General features: G+C 53.0%; 1 long non-coding RNA gene across 4 annotated transcripts in view; it reads right to left on the bottom strand.

Annotated features, from left to right (window-relative positions):
• The window catches only part of LOC104858118, a 9,966-nt gene extending 2,756 nt beyond the window's left edge, over window positions 1-7,210 (bottom strand). Inside the window, exons 1-4 of one of the 4 annotated variants that reach the window (XR_779064.1) lie at window positions 7,042-7,210; window positions 6,328-6,498; window positions 5,780-5,879; window positions 1,090-2,509 (exon numbers count right to left, since the gene is read on the bottom strand). This is a non-coding gene — a long non-coding RNA (uncharacterized LOC104858118). Of the gene's footprint in view, window positions 1-1,089; window positions 2,510-5,779; window positions 6,499-7,041 lie in introns of those variants that run through there. The other 3 variants (XR_779062.1, XR_779065.1, XR_779063.1) reach the window with 3 other exon arrangements.
• Between the last annotated feature and the right edge of the window lie 10,425 nt (window positions 7,211-17,635).

Genomic DNA, 17,635 nt, shown 5'->3' with positions numbered 1-17,635 from the left:
GCCGCCGTCATAAAGACGAGGGGATCCCAGGAAACACATAGGGTCGGTCCCAGCGCAGGGCCAGAGGGTTAGGGTCGGGCAGGGCGTGGCCCCGCTGGCAGCAGAGTGACACCAAGAGCCACCCCGACTGTCAGCGATGAGCACGCGCTGGGGGCCGGTCGGCGGGAGCGGAGGGGAGCCTGACTCGCCGCTTCCGCCGGTGCTGCTCTGATCTGGGGCCTGGAAAAGCCAACGTTCTGCCGATATTTACCTTCGATCTCCGCTCCAGAGTGAAGGAAAGATGCCCAGGCCGGGCCCAAGACCGAGGGTGGGTGGCATTGAAAAAGCAACTTGCCCTGAAAGGAAGGCTTCCTCTGACTGCTGAGCGCGCTGTCAGGCGGCCCCGCCCCGGTACGCAGCAGCGGCACATGTGGGTTTCTTACAGAACCGGAAATGGTTTCTAATCGGGGCATCATATAGATAGAAGAGCATCTGGCTTCCCTCAAAACCCTGGAGCTCTGCCCAGCCCCGGCCCCCTTCCCGCATGGACGCTGTAGGCCGAGCGCTGTACACCTCGGGTGGTGAGGAGGACGCCTCCCTCTTGCTCTCTCCTCAGGCAAAGGGTGCAGAGTCCTGACTGGGGGCCCTGCCCTGGGCCGGTCACTGTAGATGTGAGCCATGCACAGATATGGACAGCGAACCAGGAGAGGAGAAGCACAAGTTCGAGATCAGCCTGGGCAGCTCAGCGAGGCCCCGTCTCAAAATAAAAAAGGAAAAGGCCCAGGGCAGTAGCTCATGGGTACAGCACTTGCTTAGCCTGTGTGAGGCCTCACAGGGAGGGCCTGGTGACGATGGCCTCACAGGGCAGAAAAGTCACATGGTGTGGCAGGAAGCCACAGATCCAGGAGGGGCCAGGCTGACTCTTTATAACAACCTGTCCTCATGGGAACGCACTCACTCCTGAGACCCAGTCCACTCTGCTAGCCCAGCATGCATCCATTCAGGACGCCAGAGCCCCAAGGGCCTCGTGACTTCACTGGGCTCATACCTGGGAGGCTACGCCGCTTGGACACCCCACCAAAGGCCAAGATGACAGCACATGAGGCTTCAAGGGTCACAGTCAAACGGCTTCCAAACCAAGCAGACCCAGAGCAAGCCAGGAAGCAAGCCTGGGGAGATCTGCGAGGAGAATGGTCCAGCAGAGAGAGTAGCATGTGCAGAGGTCCTGAGGCAGGAGGGCACCTTGTGCTCTGGGGAGCGGTGAGGAAGCCAGTGCCACTGGAGAGCCATGCATAGGGCAAGAGTGAGGGAGAGGTCAGAGACATAACAAGGCTGCCAACAGTGGATGACCTTGTAGGATCTTTGGCTTTTACTCTGAGGGAGGGGGGAACCATGGAGAATTGTAGGCAGAGGGGGGATGTGGTCAGACAAATTCCTTCTAGCTGCATGTGGACAATGGCATGTGTGTGTGTGAGTGTGTGGTGTGTGTGAGTGCACGCTGAGTAGGATGGGGATAGGGTGGCCGCAGTGAGGACCTACTGAAGTGGTCCGGGTACAGAGTGACAGCGGACCAGGGTGGGCTGAGCTCCCAGCCTCCCCGCTCTCCTCCCCGGTCCTCCCACCTCGCGCCATCCCTGCCCTTCCCTGCTGTGGTCGCCTCCTGCTCCCTGTTAATGTTGGCATCATTGCTGTTCTGTGGACAGTGGAGGCAGGGGCAGCACCAGCAGGCCCGAGGAAATGCCCAGAGTGATACAGCAACTATGTCGCACCTGCTGTGCGCCGGGAGCTGCTAAGTCATTGTTACCACAGCCTTCGAGGTGGGCGCCGTTGTGAACCCATTTTTCAGATAAACTCCTGACATCTAGAGAGAGGAACAGAGCAGCCCCAGGGCAGGGGACTCAAGTGGAACGTGGCTCACACCTCGCCGCCCTGGGACCCTTTATCGTTTGTCATCACGACTTCTCCCAAGTGCCAGCCGTGTGCCAGCCGTGGGCTCAGCTTCCATTGGCATCGCCTCTCGGAGTCCCCCAAAGGCCCGCTGAGTCCCTTCGACTCTTGAGTAGCCCATTTCACGGACAGAGACATCGAGGCACGGGAAGACAAGGTCCTTCCGTTCACAGTGAGGCTAGCGTTTTCTAAAAGTCCCAGAGCAGCCTCAGCCATTTCACCCTTTCCTTTTTATTTTTTAAATGACCACCTCATTGAGATATAATTCACACACGATAAAGTCCACTCTTCCCGGGCATGCAATTCCATGATCTCTGGTGCACCCACAGATCATCGTAACCCCCCAGAAGAAGCCCCACGCGCCTCAGCAGCGGCTCCCATCCCCCTACCCCAGCCCCGGAGCACCACTGCCCTCTCCGTCTCTGTAACCACCTCTTCCGGGTGGTGCACATCAGTGGGATCTTCCCGCAGGCGCCCTCGTGACTGGCTCCTCGCTCTCGGCGTGGCTTTGAGGTCCATCCATGTCCCTTCCTGCGGCTGCACAATACTCCGTTGGGTGGTGATGCCACACCGGTTTTCCATCCTAAGTGGACAGGCATTTGTTTCTGTGTGGATCCTGAGCCTCATTTCTCTTGGGTGTTGAACCAGGCCCGCAGTCGCTGGATCCTACGGGACCTCTGCGGTTGACCTTTTGGGGAACTGCCAGAGGGATTTCCAGAGGCTGTGCCATTTTATAATCCCACCAGCATTCTGCAAGGGCGCCAGTCGCTCCAGGGCCCCCTCATAAAGTGACCCTTAGTCCCACTGAGCAGTGATGAGGGCCTCTCTCCTCCACCCCTCGAGCCTTTGGGACCCCTATGCTGTCTGAAGCCACAGAGACAGGAAATGTTCCACATGACCCCGAGGCCTGGTCCTACACAATGGCTGGCATCTCCAACTTCTTGGGACCCCTGCCTAAAGCAGCCCGGGGGGAAGTCACAGCGAGGGTGCCCTGGGTTATGGCCAGCTGAGGAGCAGCCCCCGCCACACGTCAGCTGCAGGGAACAAGCGCAGAACCTCCAGCTGGGGTCTGCCAGCCCTCAAGTCCCCTGAGCCTTCCAGTGTCCGGAGCTGAGGTCCTGGTGTCATAGGGTTACAGACGAAAGCCATGTTGCCTTCCCCGTCTGAATTCCTGACTCAGAGGAGCCGAGAGACAGAAATCCGAGAACAGAAAATGTGTTTCATGCTGCTGAGTTTTGGGGTGCCTTGTGAAGCAGCACAGTAACCCAAATGCACAGCCTCAGCGGCGAGACTCAGGTCCGCCAGACGTCAGGCCACTCAGATCCACACACAAGCCGGCTGGTCCCTGGGGCCAAGGGAGTCACCGCTCCCTGTGTCAAAGGCCAGGTTACAGCCCCTGCCTCGAGCAGCGGAAACCACTGCTAGAAACACCTGCTCCTGTCTGTCTGCTGGGGCTGTGCAGGTGCCTAAGACACGGGCATTCTTGTTCTCATCCTGTTTTTTGTAGAAAAGTCAGAGTGACAAATAAGGAGACATGAAATCCACCTGCCACCTCCCCAATGAGCACACGTGCGCGCACACACACACACACACACACACACACACACACACACAGCAAACCACCTCGGGAGACACCTGATCCCGTGCAGCCTTTGGCTCCCATGATTTCTTTGTGTTCCTTCAACTAGAGAAGGAGAAGTACGACACACACCTGGCCGATGACTTCCACACCAACACGCACGTGTGCGAGGAGATCGCCATCATCCCCCTCAACAAGCTCCGCAACAATACGCAGGTGGCCGGGGATTTAGCTCAGCGGTTCCGCCACCTGCCTTACGAGCACTAGGTCCCGAGCTCCATCCCCGGTACCAAAAAACAAACAAAAAAACAAGAAGCTCCACGACAGACAGCAGGCTTTCGCGCAGCTGAAGAAGCGATTTTACCCTCAGGATGAATTCCAAGGCTGTCCGAATCTTTCTGTTATGCTGTAATTTTCAATACATTCGGGACAACAACAAAAATACAGGGCGAAGGAGTGGAGGTCTAAGTCATGGGCGTCCCAACTTTTGGCTTGCCTGGACCGCATATTAAATATACAACTATACATCTAATCTAGATAAGTGACACCACTTCCTCTACTTTTTATATTGCAGTTTATTGAATTATTTTGTAATAGAGCACAAGTCAAGTTTAATAATTAAGTGATAAAACTTCCATGCCTGCCTAATACGAATAAATGCCTGTATTCACAGGCACGTGTGCAGGGAAATACTATGATCCATGATCTCTGTGTTTTACTCCCTAAGTCACACAAGCACCTGGGAAGTCTTGGGCTTTGCCTGATTGACCCGGCCGTGTGGGCATAGAAGGCGGAGTTAGCACTGCCCAGTGCCCTCCCCAAACAGCATTTCATGCTCCAGCACCATGCGATCAAGTCATGAAAAACATTGTTAAAAATCACATAATCCCAGCATTCTGGGAGGTGGAGGCAAGAGGATCACTGGTTCAAGCCCAGCCTGGGCAACTTAGCAAGGCCATGTCTGTCTTAGTCACTTTCCTCATGGCTGAAACACAATACCAAACACAACCTAAAGGAGGTAGGTTTGTTTTGGCTCGTGTTTTCAGTCCAAGGCAGGAAGGCACGGCAGAAGGGCCTGGCAAGGTAAAGCGGCTCATGTCCGGGCAGCTAGGAAGCAGGGAGAAGAGGGAGGAGCTGGGGAGGAGCTGGACTCTTCGGGCCACGCCCCAACGACCCGCCTCGAACCAGGCCCCGCCTTCTAACGCGAGTCAGCTGCAACCATCCGGTTCCAGTCCTTTTCCAAAAGTCCTGCCTACAAGCACATGAGGGCTCCTGAGGGACACCTAGATATAAACTTTACATTCTCAAAATGAAAAATAAAGGAGGGGCAGGGATGTGGATCAGTGCAAAGGCCCTGAGCTGGGTACCATCCAAGGTAGTGAAGAAAACGATCACAATAACACTGAAAGTGTACAATCTTGAGCTGTTACTAGCTGTCCAAGGCCACATTCGGCTCTCGGGCCATGGGTTCCACGTGGCTAGACTCTGTTGGTATTTTTGTTTTGTTTTGGTGTTTTGAGATAGGGTCTCAATAAGTAGTTCGGGCTGGCCTCCAACTCATGGTGATCTTCCTGCCTTGGCCTCTCAAGTACCAGGATTACAAGTATGAACCACCACGGTCCGCTCCTACGCCTGAACTCTAAATAGTGCAGCTGGCAGCTCCTACTTGTCATTCAACATGTCCCCGAACACAAGAGCACCCTCCACCCTGTGTCTCTTTGCATTTATGAAGGGCTCCAGATGCACTGTGGTTGAGAGAAAATTTAACATATTTTCTAGGGTCATTCTTGACAACAGAAAAGATATCAGTTTTCTTTCTCCCCACCAAAAACTTGATTGTTTCACACCTGTTGTTTTGTTTTATGTGTGCTATCCTGGCGATTGAACACTCCACCGAGCTACATCCCCTACCCTTTTTATTTTGAGATTCTCACTAAGTTGCCCAGCCTGGCCTTGAACTTGTAATCTTCCTGCCTCAGCCTCCAGAGTAGCTGGAATCACAGGCTTGTCCCAGGGCCCTCAGGTGGTATCTTACTTTTTCAGGCAGCATCATCCTTCGGACTGTGCCTTGGTGAGATGCCTTTGCCCAGCCTTCTTCGTGGGAAGGACGCCTGCTAGTGCACACACCGCCTTACCAGGGGCCTATAACACAGAGTCTGCCGAGCCCCTGAGCCCCTGGCAGTCACGATGTTGGGCAGAACAAGTCAGACAGGCCACCTCCTGCTCAGAGACACCCCCTAAGGTCAAGCAGACTCGGGCCCAGGACAGGTCTACCTGGAGGAGACCGCGGGGGCTCATCTGGGTGCTGGTCACAGGGGAGGCATCCACGTGGGGAGCATGCTCTGTGCTCTTTCTGTGGGACACATGCATGTCTCTGTGCAATAAAAAAAAAAAAAACAGCATTGCTCTCTGCACACAGGCTGTGCTGGAAGGAAACGCATGTCTGATGTTTCTGCCCTGTGCCACCTTATGGATGGTGAAGGACTGGTGGCTTCAGGAACCCAGGCCAGAAGCCCGGTTCAGCCACTGTTTAATATGTGACCTTGGACAAATGACTTAGAACCTCTCTGAGCCTCAGTTTCCTCGTCTGGACTCCTTACCAAGTCCAGAGCACCACAGGCTCGACTCCCCACCTGGCTCTCCTCTCACTCTGGCTCTCCAAGCTCTAGCCACACTGGCCACCATTCCGTTTCTCCCATAGCGAAGCTTACTGTGACCCCAGGGCCTTTGCAATGGCTCTTCCTGCAGCCAGAGACTGTCCCATCCTTGCCTTCTTTGTACTTATTTCCTTTTTCTCATTCCCGCCCCAGACCGAACGTCACCTTCTCAGAGATCCCCTCACGGTGCTCTCCCTGTGGCAGCCGCCGTCCGCCGCACACCTCCTCTCGCTTGAGCTCCATGTTTCAGTTTGCTTTCAGTGTTGCCGTTGTTTACTGGTCGGGTTTGGTACCATGGGACTGGGAATCCGGGAGGTCTGGTTCCTCGCAATATTCCTGTTATGTAAAATAACTCCTATGGAATCGATCCATCCACAGAGCCATCTGATTCTGCGGCACAGAGTCCTCAGGAGTGCCCACGAGTTGGCATTGCTCAAAGTGCCCTTTCAGCAGCCAGCTCTGGGAAACTCGAGGGGCCTGGGGAAGACCTGGTGGAGTGCGGCTGGACACTGAGAAGCTAGGGAGGCCCTGGGCCCCTGGAGCTGGATCTCCGATTGTCCCGCCTGTGCCGAAAGCTGCTGGACCTTGGGCAAACATCACCTCTCTCACCCTTTGCCTGGAACGAAATCATTGATGTTCTTACTGGTTTATCTCTATAAGAACACAGTCATTTTACGTTGCTCAAAAGGCACAAGGAGTATACAGTGAGAGGTGTGTCTCCCTCCACCTCTTGCCCACAGCTAGCATCTCCAGGTACCCCAAAATGATTCCAGAAATTTTCTGTACATAAACAGGCTCCTGGGGCATATCTTCCTCTTTCCTGTTTACACCAAAGGATCTGATGTTACACACGGCTTCATATCTTTGCTCTTTCCTTACCCTGGAGTAGTAAGTGGCCTCGTTCTCTCTGGAGACTGCAGAAGGCTTTGGTATTTATTTACTCCCTACTGATGGGCACCCAGGCGGCTCCAGTCTTTGCCACTGCACACAGTGCTGCAGCGACAATCCCAGGTCCGCCGGCCTCCCCACCCCACCGCTCTGCTCTTCCTGATTGGACCTTTCTAGACTTTTCCTCAAGTTGACTTTGGCTCCGAGTCCTGAACTCTGAAGTGTTTGAGCTGATAAGATGTGGGCTTGGCCGAGGGGCTGGAGAAAGCAGGTCGGTTCCAGCAGAGGAGGTGGCCCTGGGCCACAGCCCCTCCCTGTCCCCAGCAGCAGGGACAGGAGCGGTGCCACACAGCACTCGGCAGGAGGTGGCAGAAGCCAGAGGGTCCCAGGCCCGCGTGGGAGGGGGAGGTGGGGGCCTCCCCAGGCTGCTCTCTGATTCCTGTTGACCTTCAGGACACCTCGCAGAGGGCGCGCCGTGACTTGAGTATTTACTAGGGCCTCGGGCAGGTTCGAGGACCGGCTGCACGTCCTGAGAGGCCCTCTGCAGCAGGCCGCGTCCATGGCCAAGGCTGACCGCTGGGCCGGCTCCCTGCAGGCCGTTCCTGCCCTGCCCTGCCCTGCCCTGCAGCCACCTTGGCTCCAGGCCATGGCAGAGTCATCCAGTCCTGATGCCCGCTCTGGAACCTTCCTCAGCGGAAAGGGCGAGGCAGTTAACAGGCGCTCAACAGGCTACAGCGGGGTGCTGCCCGGCCAATGGGACCTTCTGGTCAGACTGCATCCGGTGGGAAGTCCTCTGGGGCTCCCCGGGGGTCCCCAGCCCCTCACACCTCTCCCACCGGGGCCCGCCATGCTGCTTGCTGAAGCTCCTGTACCTGCTCCTACCTCGGGTCCCCGACTGTAGCTCCCACCGCCCACACAGCCTGTGGCTCTTGGAGGGGATGGAAATGTCGCCTGCCCCTCCAGGAAGCCTTCCCCGATGGCCCGGTGGGCCTAGAGCCTCTTCAGCACCGTGACCCGCCTTGTACCCTCCCTGTCCCACCAGCTCCGGTCCCTCGAGGGATGAACCCAAGCAGCCCAGCCAGAGAGAGGCCAGGCTCTGTGGCCAACGCACCTCGAATCAAGAGCTGACTCTGCCTTCGCTGTGCAACCTGGCCTCATCCTCCTCATCTGGAAAGTGGGCACAGCACCAGCAGCTGCGTCACTGGGCGGCGGAGAGGAAGGGGCAGTGGGACACAAGTGCTTCCAACCGGACCAGGCGGAGGGCAGTGGGTAAATGTCGATGTGCTGTGACACCCTGCCGCCCTCTCCAACATAGTAGGTGCTCACTTAAGAGTCACCGGCTAAACAAACACAGCCCTTCACTTGTATTCACAAAGATGAGCAAGGGAGGCACAGTGCCTGTGGTATAACAAATGTTTTTAAAAACACAACACTGAATAGTCGGCCAATATGATTTATAACTCTGCACGCATGAGCATACACACACACACACACACACACGAGGAGCCTGGCTTAGGAGAAAGGAAAACACAGAATGTTTAGTGTGGTTAAATCAGAAGGATGAGACAGGAAAATGATTTTCTTCTTTCTTGTTTGATGTGTTGTTTTTTTCTAATTGTCTGCAATAAGCATGGTTTCCATTTAAATGGGAAAAATAGCAACAAATCGGGAAAGAGGGAGCCCGCAGCCCTTCCTGTCCCGGGCTATTTCCCCACAAACTGGGGCCGTGATGCACAGGGTGGGGTGGTCAGGGGTGAAGCAAGGGCAGCGAGACCCACGTGCTGGGAGGCCCGGTCGGGAGGCAGTGGCTCTGAGTAGACGAAGCACCCCCTCTGACGTGGGCTGTGTGGGGCCCTGTGGACCCTGCCACCTCCAAAAGCCTCCCCTGACCCCCGGAAGGAGCTGGCAGCTCTGTCTGAGGCCACAGCCCGGGCCACCTGCAGTAAGAGGGGCATTGCCCCCTTGCACCCCTCAGTCACGTACGTGACCTCCCTCACAGGACACAGGACCCCAGAGCGCCGTTACTGCTGTGTGGCTTCAGTGTGGTTTGTCCCCACCGAAATGCATGGTGAACTTAGGCTGCCAGAGCGACGGTGCTGAGAGGTGACCAGGTCACGGGGGTTAGATCCTGTCAAGGCTGGTGGAGTCATGGAGACAGAGTGGGGTCTCTTGGGGTTCAGCCAGATTTGAGACAGAGACTGGGGTGTTACAAAGCAGTTAGGCTCCCTCAACTGTCTCCTGCGGTGCTTCTGTTCCCGCATGTGCCCTAGGGCACCGCCATGTAATGACACGGCCTTGGATGGGTCTCCTGACGGGACTTTCCAGCCTTCAGACCTGTGAGCCACAGTGAACTCCCATGGCTTATAAGTTTCCCAGTCTCAGGTACTTTGCTATAGCGAAAATGATCTAAAATAGTCCCACTGCACAGAGGGGGAAACTGACACCAGGAAACTTTAATATTTGCCCAAAGCTTCCCAGCCGTTACTCACAGGGTCTGAATTTAACACCGTTTGGTTTCATCCTTCTCATCCTCCACTAAAAGAGGTGGTGAGTTCCTGAAAGACAGGCATTAAATCATAACTGTCACTGTGTCCTCAGGGCCTGGCCCAGGGTCCAGGACACAGCGAGGACTCAACAGTAACGGCTGAGGAAATGAACTGACAGATCCGGGAGCGGGTGGTGGATGGGGTCAGACACGTGCCTGAGGGGCCGGGTGGCTGGGTGGGTGAGGGGATGGACAGAGGGTGGATGGATGGGTGAGTGGGTGAAGGGTTGCATGCGCAGAATGAGTGTGTGACTAAACACATAAAAGCACTAACTACACAGATGATGATAAAAATCAGGGTGAGAACGTTTGTTTTCAGACAACGGACGTAACCTTCAGGAAAGCTGCAGCCTTGCAACTGTTTAGCCAAATCAGACCCCACGCATATTTTGTTTTGTCTTCACAGGCTTTAAATTAATTGTCATTATTTTAAAGTAAAAAATTTCACATTAAAAAATCTATATTTCTGACTTCACTTGCTAAACTAGGCCGGAACAAACACTGAGAAATGATGTAAGGGGATGGCCAGGGCTGAGTCCTCCGGGGACTGGGGTCCCCTCACCACCCAGCTCCTCCCGCAGGGCAGGGTCCCCTCTCTGCCTCACCTACAGTGTGCTTTGTGCTGGTATTGTTCTCTCAGGAAGTGAAAACGCTCCTGTACTCGACTCTTCATCAAAAATGGGAAAATGAAAATAGGTGAAAAAGAAAACTAGGCAAGGAGACGTTTTCTCTGTGAGAGTGGGGTGTGCTCCTGTGGCTCAGACAACCCATCCACACCTGTTTTCCTGAGGGACACCAGGGTGTGGGGTTAGACTCTGAGGGCCAGGGTTCGAGCCCCAGCTCAGCTACAGGGCCTTGTACAAGTCACGGAACCACGCTGCGCCTCCGTGTCCTCCTCGGGAGAGAGATGGTGTCCTCCCCACCAGGCAGCGCAGTAAACCCCTGTCTGGGTGTGCGCTGCTGTTACTGAGGCAGGCTGGCTTCTGTCACCTCCCTGACTTGCTCCCCAGAGATGCACCAGAGGCAGCCCCTCCCCCGCCGGGACACAGAGGTCTCGCAATCGGGTCGTGGAGCTTTGGGTGCGGAGAGGCCAGGAGCGCGATACACATGTCACAGAGCACGGATGGCCCGGAGCAGAGGGTGGCTGAAGAGGCTCGCCCCTGTGGCCCTGAGCCACCTTAATGCTTGGGATCATCAGGCCTAAAAAGAGTGTCCCCTCGCAGGCTGCCTGACCCACGGGTCCCGGGCACTGGCCAGGCAAGGAATGTGTCTCTAGCTCCCCCCTGTGGCTGGGATCCCTAAATTACATCATACTGCCAGCCTGGGAAGGTGAGAAGGAGGGGACTTTGCCTGGAGCTGCTTTTTACCCACGCTAGTTGGGAACGTGACAGTTTACTTACAGACATGGAAAGGGATCCACAATATACTGTGAAATGACCATAAGTCCTGGAAACATGGTGTACAAAGGACGCATTTTTGCTTGATATATTTAAAAAATATGTGCTTCTACAGCATATGAGAAACAAAGACTTCATTTTTCAGTATATAAAGTCTTGCAGATTTTTTAAGAAGACAACAACCCAGTAGAAAAACAGGCAAAGGACATTGCATCGTTTGGTTCTCCATCACTCTGACAAAAATACCTGAGAATGACAACTTGAAAGAGGAAAGATGTATTTATTTTGGTTCAGTTTCAGAGAGGTCAGTCCATGGTCAGCTGGCCCCCTTGCTTTTAGGCAGAAGGGCCCGGTAGTGGATAACCATGCTGAACTCATGAAAGCAGCCAGGAAGCAGAGAGACTCAGAGAAGAAAGGGCTAGGGAAGACACAGTCCCCACAATCACACCCCGTCATCCAGGCCCCACCTCCTAGAGCCCATTCAGCTGCGAGTTCATCCACGTGTCTGTCCAGGGCCGAGGCCAGAGTCCCCAGGACTTGATCGCCTCTCTTAGCCACCTCAGAATACCACTTCCTTGGAGATCAAGCCTTTAGTACATGAGTCTTTGGGGGACACTTTGCATTTAAAACCATAAAAGACACAAGCGCTAGGCCAGCAGCAAAGAAACGAAAATGGCCTTCACGTGTATTTTGAATTCCTAACCTAACAAAAAGAAAGAACGCTCAGACTGGAGCTGTGGAGAATGCCTTCTTCCTCCATGGACAAGGCCAGATCAAGAAACCTGATCATTCGTGACCTTGGCTGGACTCAGGAGAAAACACTGCTATGTAAGTTGCTGGTCCGAATGTCCCTTGGTAGGTTTAACCTCAGAGAACATTTAGACAATCCGTGTCCAAAAATTAAAATGCACCAGCCCGGTGACTGGGCGTTTCAGGTGCTGTGTCCCGCCAGAACAGAGCCTCGTGCACAGGTGACTTCTGAGCAAAATATGCTGACCGCAGGATTGTTTGCAGCCAAGACTGGAGCCAGTGAGATAAAGCATTACGTTCCGGCAGTAGGATGCGTGAAGAATACGCTCCTGGCACCAACCTGGAAGGACCACCGAGGTACAGTATGAAGGGAAGAAAAGTGGCACAGTCAGGGTGTGAGTGGCTTCCTTGGGTGTCTTGACGACCGCCTGTCTGGCTAGTGGGGAGGGCACTTGGGAGTCTTGGTGTTGGGGAAGGAGGGGAAGAATTGATTGGGATGAGAATGTCTCCTAGTGGCAAATCTTTTGAATCCTTTTCGTGTGAATGTATCCTTATTAATTTCCTTTAAAGTGTGAATGCATTGAAGCGGGGAGGACTTGAATCTGAAAAGTTGTACCAGACTTATTTTCGTCTCTTAAACAGGTTTTTCTAATTTTAGAAGTAGCTATCAAGGTATATTTAGACAATTTTAAAAAATGTAGTGTAATAGTAAAACTTCAGTGTTTTCTTGGTAGTCAGAGGAGCACTGACTTCCACATCAAAAATAAATAAATAAAAAGACAACACACACACACACACACACGCGCGCGCGCACACACACATCCTAAACGGTCAGATTACTTCTGCCAAGAACGGAAATCTGTTTTATGAAAACATGGAGAATGAACACAACTGACCTGCCCTGAATGAGCTGGCACCAGAACGCGGAGCTTCTGCCTCCCTCTGGGTGGGATCTGACACTCCCCACAGTTTCCCACTTCCCACTGCCTCAGTTTCCCCTCTGTGGTGCGAGGAGACCAAACTGCTGGCGGGCATGTGAAATATCCAGCCCTGGGCTCCGAGTGTCAGGGACAAGGGTTCAATTTTAAGTGTTTTTTGGTTGTTGGGTTTTTTTGTTTTGTTTTGTTTTGTTTTTGGTACCAGGGATTGAACTCGGGTTCTTGTCCTTGCGAGGCAGGCGGTGGAACCATTGAGCTAACACACACCCCCGCCCCCGCCTAACACGGGCTCAGTTTTAACCGGGAAGAGGAAGGAGTTCTGCATCGTTGGGGATGACGCAGCAGAGGGAGGGCAGAGTGGGCCCTTTGGAGTCCTGGGGGTCGGGGTGCTCTGGCTGCACCCCAACAGCCCTGAGCCCTGCCTTCTTCCGACGGTTTGGGGAGGGCGACACCAAGTGGCCAAACCCAGAACTGCGCTTTCAAGCCCTGGTCGTGCGGACAGGGAACCCGAGCTCTCTGGGCTGTCAGAGGAGGAGGTGCTGCCCACCCGCAGAGCGGAGCTGAGGGTTAAACCGGGAAGTCCGAGGAAATCCTCTCGGGTGTCCCCAGGAGGCACCGCTTCACCGCGTTGTTCACGAAACTGTGCAACCCAGCACCCCTAGCGACGCCGGGGACACTTGAGGCTGCGCCACCTCCCGGGAGGTTCTGAAGCAGAGTCCCTTGGAGCCAGCAGGGTTCCTGGGAGATCTCAGCGCTCGCCTTCTGCTGGGTCCCGGAAAAGAGCTGTAGCCAAGGAGGCTAGGAATGAGGTTCAGCCTTCGGTTCTGGAGTCCGTGTCCCTGCAGCAAGGCTTGAGTTGACCGATACAGTAGAGATGTAAAGTTTCCTTTAAAAAAATAAATCTACTGAAGTAAAACAAATGGATTTTTAAAAATATAGCAATTGCATGACTGAAATTTGAGAAATTTGTGTTTAAATGTAAAAACTGACACTTCAGGTTGTATATGGTTCATCTCAGAGCCCCCCAAACACCGTCCAAGTCCCATTTCAGGACAAAGCGAGACTCCTAAATGTCTCCTGATTGGACTCCTCTCCTGCTCTAACCTCTGGCATGGCTCCCCTGTGCCCTTGGGTGAAGTCCACACTCTTTATGGCTTATTAAATATGTCCTGATCTGGTTTCCAGGTATTTGTAGAGTTAAAACACTGCTGAGGGCCAGGGATTTAGTTCAGTGGTGCCGCCACCTGCCTTGCAAACATAAGGTCCTGAGTTTGATCCCTAGTACAAAAACTACAACAACAAAACACACATTGCTGAAAGAGGGTGGGAACCTACAGCCAAGAGAAATCTTCATTTTTTGCTTTCAACTTCTCACACAATCAGTAAAATTTACTTATTTTCTCTTCTGACACTGATGACCATGCCCTGGAGAAGAAACTTAGAAATAAACTTTGTCGGGTTGGGGATTTAGCTCAGCGGTTCTGCCGCTTGCCTTGCAAGCACAAGGACCTGAGTTCGAGCCCTGGTACAAATAAATAAATAAACAAACATTGTTGGTGCTGATCTGGATCCGTGGATCAGTGTGAGGACCCACGTGTTGCTGATTGCATTACACAGCCATAAGGCATACCACAAATCCCAAGACCAGCCAAGTGGGGGCCTCCTGAAATTGGCAGTCATGATCAGTTGAAATTCTGAAACCATATGGCACGGTGCTGTTGGTGGGAATGAGTAATTTATTTTGTTCCAGATTCTAAATTCTAAGCTCTCCAATAATTCTTCCAATGGCGCATTGTGAGAATTGCCTCCAATGTTAATTTTCTCTATATGGACAGGAACTCCGTGGAGGCATGGCATGCAATAGGATAAAGACTACATTTCCCAGGGACCCTTGCAAGGAGTGGCCATGTGACTGAAGTACAGCCAATGGAACTGGAGCAGGACCCAGGATTGAAAACATGGTGGTCAACCAGTGGGACCTGAGTTGAGAAACAACACATTGGTGATGGCGGAATGACAAGTCAGGGGCCCAAGCCTCAGACCAACTTCCTGTCTAAAGCCACGTCCCCAGCTTGGGCATCTGTATGAAAGTCAAACTTTTGTCATAGTTTAGTCTTTATGTCCCTGAACCCCACAGGTGAAATTATATTCCAAATAATACAGCTCTTAAAAAGTTGGTCTGGCATAGAAGATCCCACAAAATACATCCACAGATAAATCCTCTGCTTCCTCCTCCTCTCCCCCTCTTCTGCTTATCCTTCATCTCCTTGAGAAAGAAGTATCATGTATATATCAGCTTACTTATATCAGCTTACTCTTGTCCAATAAATTCTCAAGACTATCGGGGGCGGGGCTGGGGATTTAGCTCAGTGGTGCTGTGCCTGCCTCACAAGCACAAGGTCCTGAGTTTGATCCCCAGTACAAAAAAAAGGACCATGTAGGGGAAGATGTCTGGAGGGTGCCACCATGTCCTCGCTGCTTTAATAAAATCACTCTCTGGAAGCTTAATTTTCCCAGAGCTGATTGATTAGCTGCAGCATACAGTGAGGGTTCCTGACTTGGGCGTGGTGGCACACATCTCTAATCCCAGCACTTGGGAGGCCGAGACAGGAGATGGATCTCTGTGAGTTGAAAGCCTGGCTAGACAACATAATGAGACTCTGTTGCAAAACAAAGCAAAACAACAAAACAAAAACTAAGTTCTTGGACTTTGGACAGTTCATTTGAAGAACCTGGATATTGGGAATTTGTCATTTTAGAAACACTCCCCATCTTCCTGCCAGTTGTGTGAACCTGGGCAAGTTACTTAACCTCTCTGCGCTACCATTTTCTCCTCAGGAAACTAGGGACAGCAATAGTCCCCACCACGTAGGTCTGCTGTGAGGCTGGATTTGTTTCACAGGTGCCATGCCCCTAGCACAGCCTGGGCCTGAGCAGATCTATGTGTCTTAGGCATGTGTCATAGTTATCTATGTGCTTCTCAAGGTCCAGGCCTGGGACAGCTTCCGGCACCAGCGCACATCCCGGTGGGGAGAGAAAGCCACACAGCCGCAACCCGATCACAAGGAAGGCTGGGAAAGGTCAGAGAGCAGACGGACTCAGAGTGAGCGCTGTGACCGTGACACTGCGTGGTGCAAGGAGCCGGGAACTGGGAGTGGGGAGTGAGTCCCGTCCCAGAGAGCGCCCCTGGTGGGGGAAGGCAGGTGGTGCACCTCCAGTCACCCGCCTGAGCCAGACACCGAAGGCCTCGCTCTCAGCAGTCAGGACAGCGGCACGTGCACCAGTCCCTCTGACAGCTGCAGTGCAGGTGCCTCCCGCGCACACTGCACCCTCACAGACCCGGATCGGCTCTGCTGAGGCCGGTGCAGGTGTCATCCGGCTTTGGGATGTTTGCCAATCCGATAGCTGAGCCCCGATCTCTCCGCCTGCTTTTAATTCGCATTTTTCTTACAATAAAAGAAGCCGAACATCCTCTCGTGCGTTTATGAGGTGTTTCTGTTTCCTTTCCCGTGCACTGTGTCGTCACAGCCCCGTCCACTCTTCCGCTGAGTCGTGGGTCCTGGATATTATTAAAGAAAGGAATGAAGGGATGGAACAGAGTAAATATCAGCATCGTGTCTGTAACTTAAAAATGAAACAATATTTTATCAGGTAAGTATATTTTTCTATAGGCATAAAATTTTTCTACAGGCAACTACAGGAAACTGTTGGTAGGGGACAGACAGGTGCCTCCTTTGTTTTCTTTTTTCTTTTTATTTGGTGCCAAGAATTGAACTTGGGTCCCTGCACTTGCTAGACAGGCAGCAGAGCCACTGAGCTAAATCCCTGGCCCTAGGTGCCTCCTTTCTTGTCTGTGAGCTTTTTAAAAGAAGGCGATCATCACAATCCTTTGGATTCAGGGGGTTTTGGTTACATCTGACTCCTAGGGGCTTTTTCAAGTCCATCTGAGTGCCTTTGCTTTTCTACTCATGTACAAATGCTACTTATCATTTTTTTAAATGTCAGGAAGAAATGGGCTGGGGGTGCTGCCCTGGCCTGCCCAGTACAAGGCCCTGGGTTCAATCCCTAGGTAAAAAGAAGATGAAGGAGAAAGAAGACAGCAAGAGTTGACATTTTTGGTTTATCTTTATAGTGCCCATACAACAACAGCGACAAAACTAGCTGGGCGTGGTGGCGCACACCTGTAATCCCAGCACTAGGGAGGCTGAGGCAGGAGGACTGCTGTGAGTTTTAGACCAGCCTGGGCTACATAGTGAGTTCCAGGGCAGTCTCAACTACATAGTGAGACCATGTTTCAAAACAACAACTACAACAAACAAACAAACAAACAAACAAAATCCCAAAAACTCATATATGTTATTTGAACTCAAAAACATTGAGAAGCATACCACATCTGCAAAAACATCATTGTCAGGGACTGACAGTCCCAGTCTGTTCTGGAATTCAGCTCACAGCCTACCCGCTATATACAGCTATTCATTTGCATGTTGTTTTGAGAGCAAGAGAGACAGAGAGAGAGAGAGAGAGAGAGAGAGTAATAAAGACCTGGATAAATCAATGACAGCCCGTGCACGCAACGGGAAGTAGTGCATGGTACAAGGATGGGAGCCAGGGCCCTGTGCAAAACAACACCACAGGCAGACCCTGCGACAGCAGGGGAAGAGGCGGAGGACAGATGCTGCTCTCTCCGCCTGTGTAGGAAACACTGCAAGATGTGCGGGAGGGAACAGCGAGTGCAAAGGCCCTGGGGTGACAGAGAGGGGTGAGCTTCGGAAACCCAGAAGGTGCCTGGGAAAGACAGCCTGTGACAAGTGGCAGCCCGGTGTCCCAGAGCCTTGGGGCCCGCGGAGTCCAGACCAGAGCGTGCGGAGCCCCCGTTCAGGTGCAGCGGCGGAAAGTCCAGGAAACCTAGGGGAGGCGGCCCGGCGGCGGCCCGGGAGAGGGCAGCAGAGCCC

Source organism: Fukomys damarensis, unplaced genomic scaffold (genome assembly GCF_012274545.1).
Source record: "Fukomys damarensis isolate Sample0158 unplaced genomic scaffold, DMR_v1.0_HiC HiC_scaffold_22, whole genome shotgun sequence".
In the NCBI taxonomy this organism is placed as follows: Eukaryota; Metazoa; Chordata; class Mammalia; order Rodentia; family Bathyergidae; genus Fukomys; species Fukomys damarensis.
This window is presented reverse-complemented; position numbering and strand designations above follow the sequence as displayed.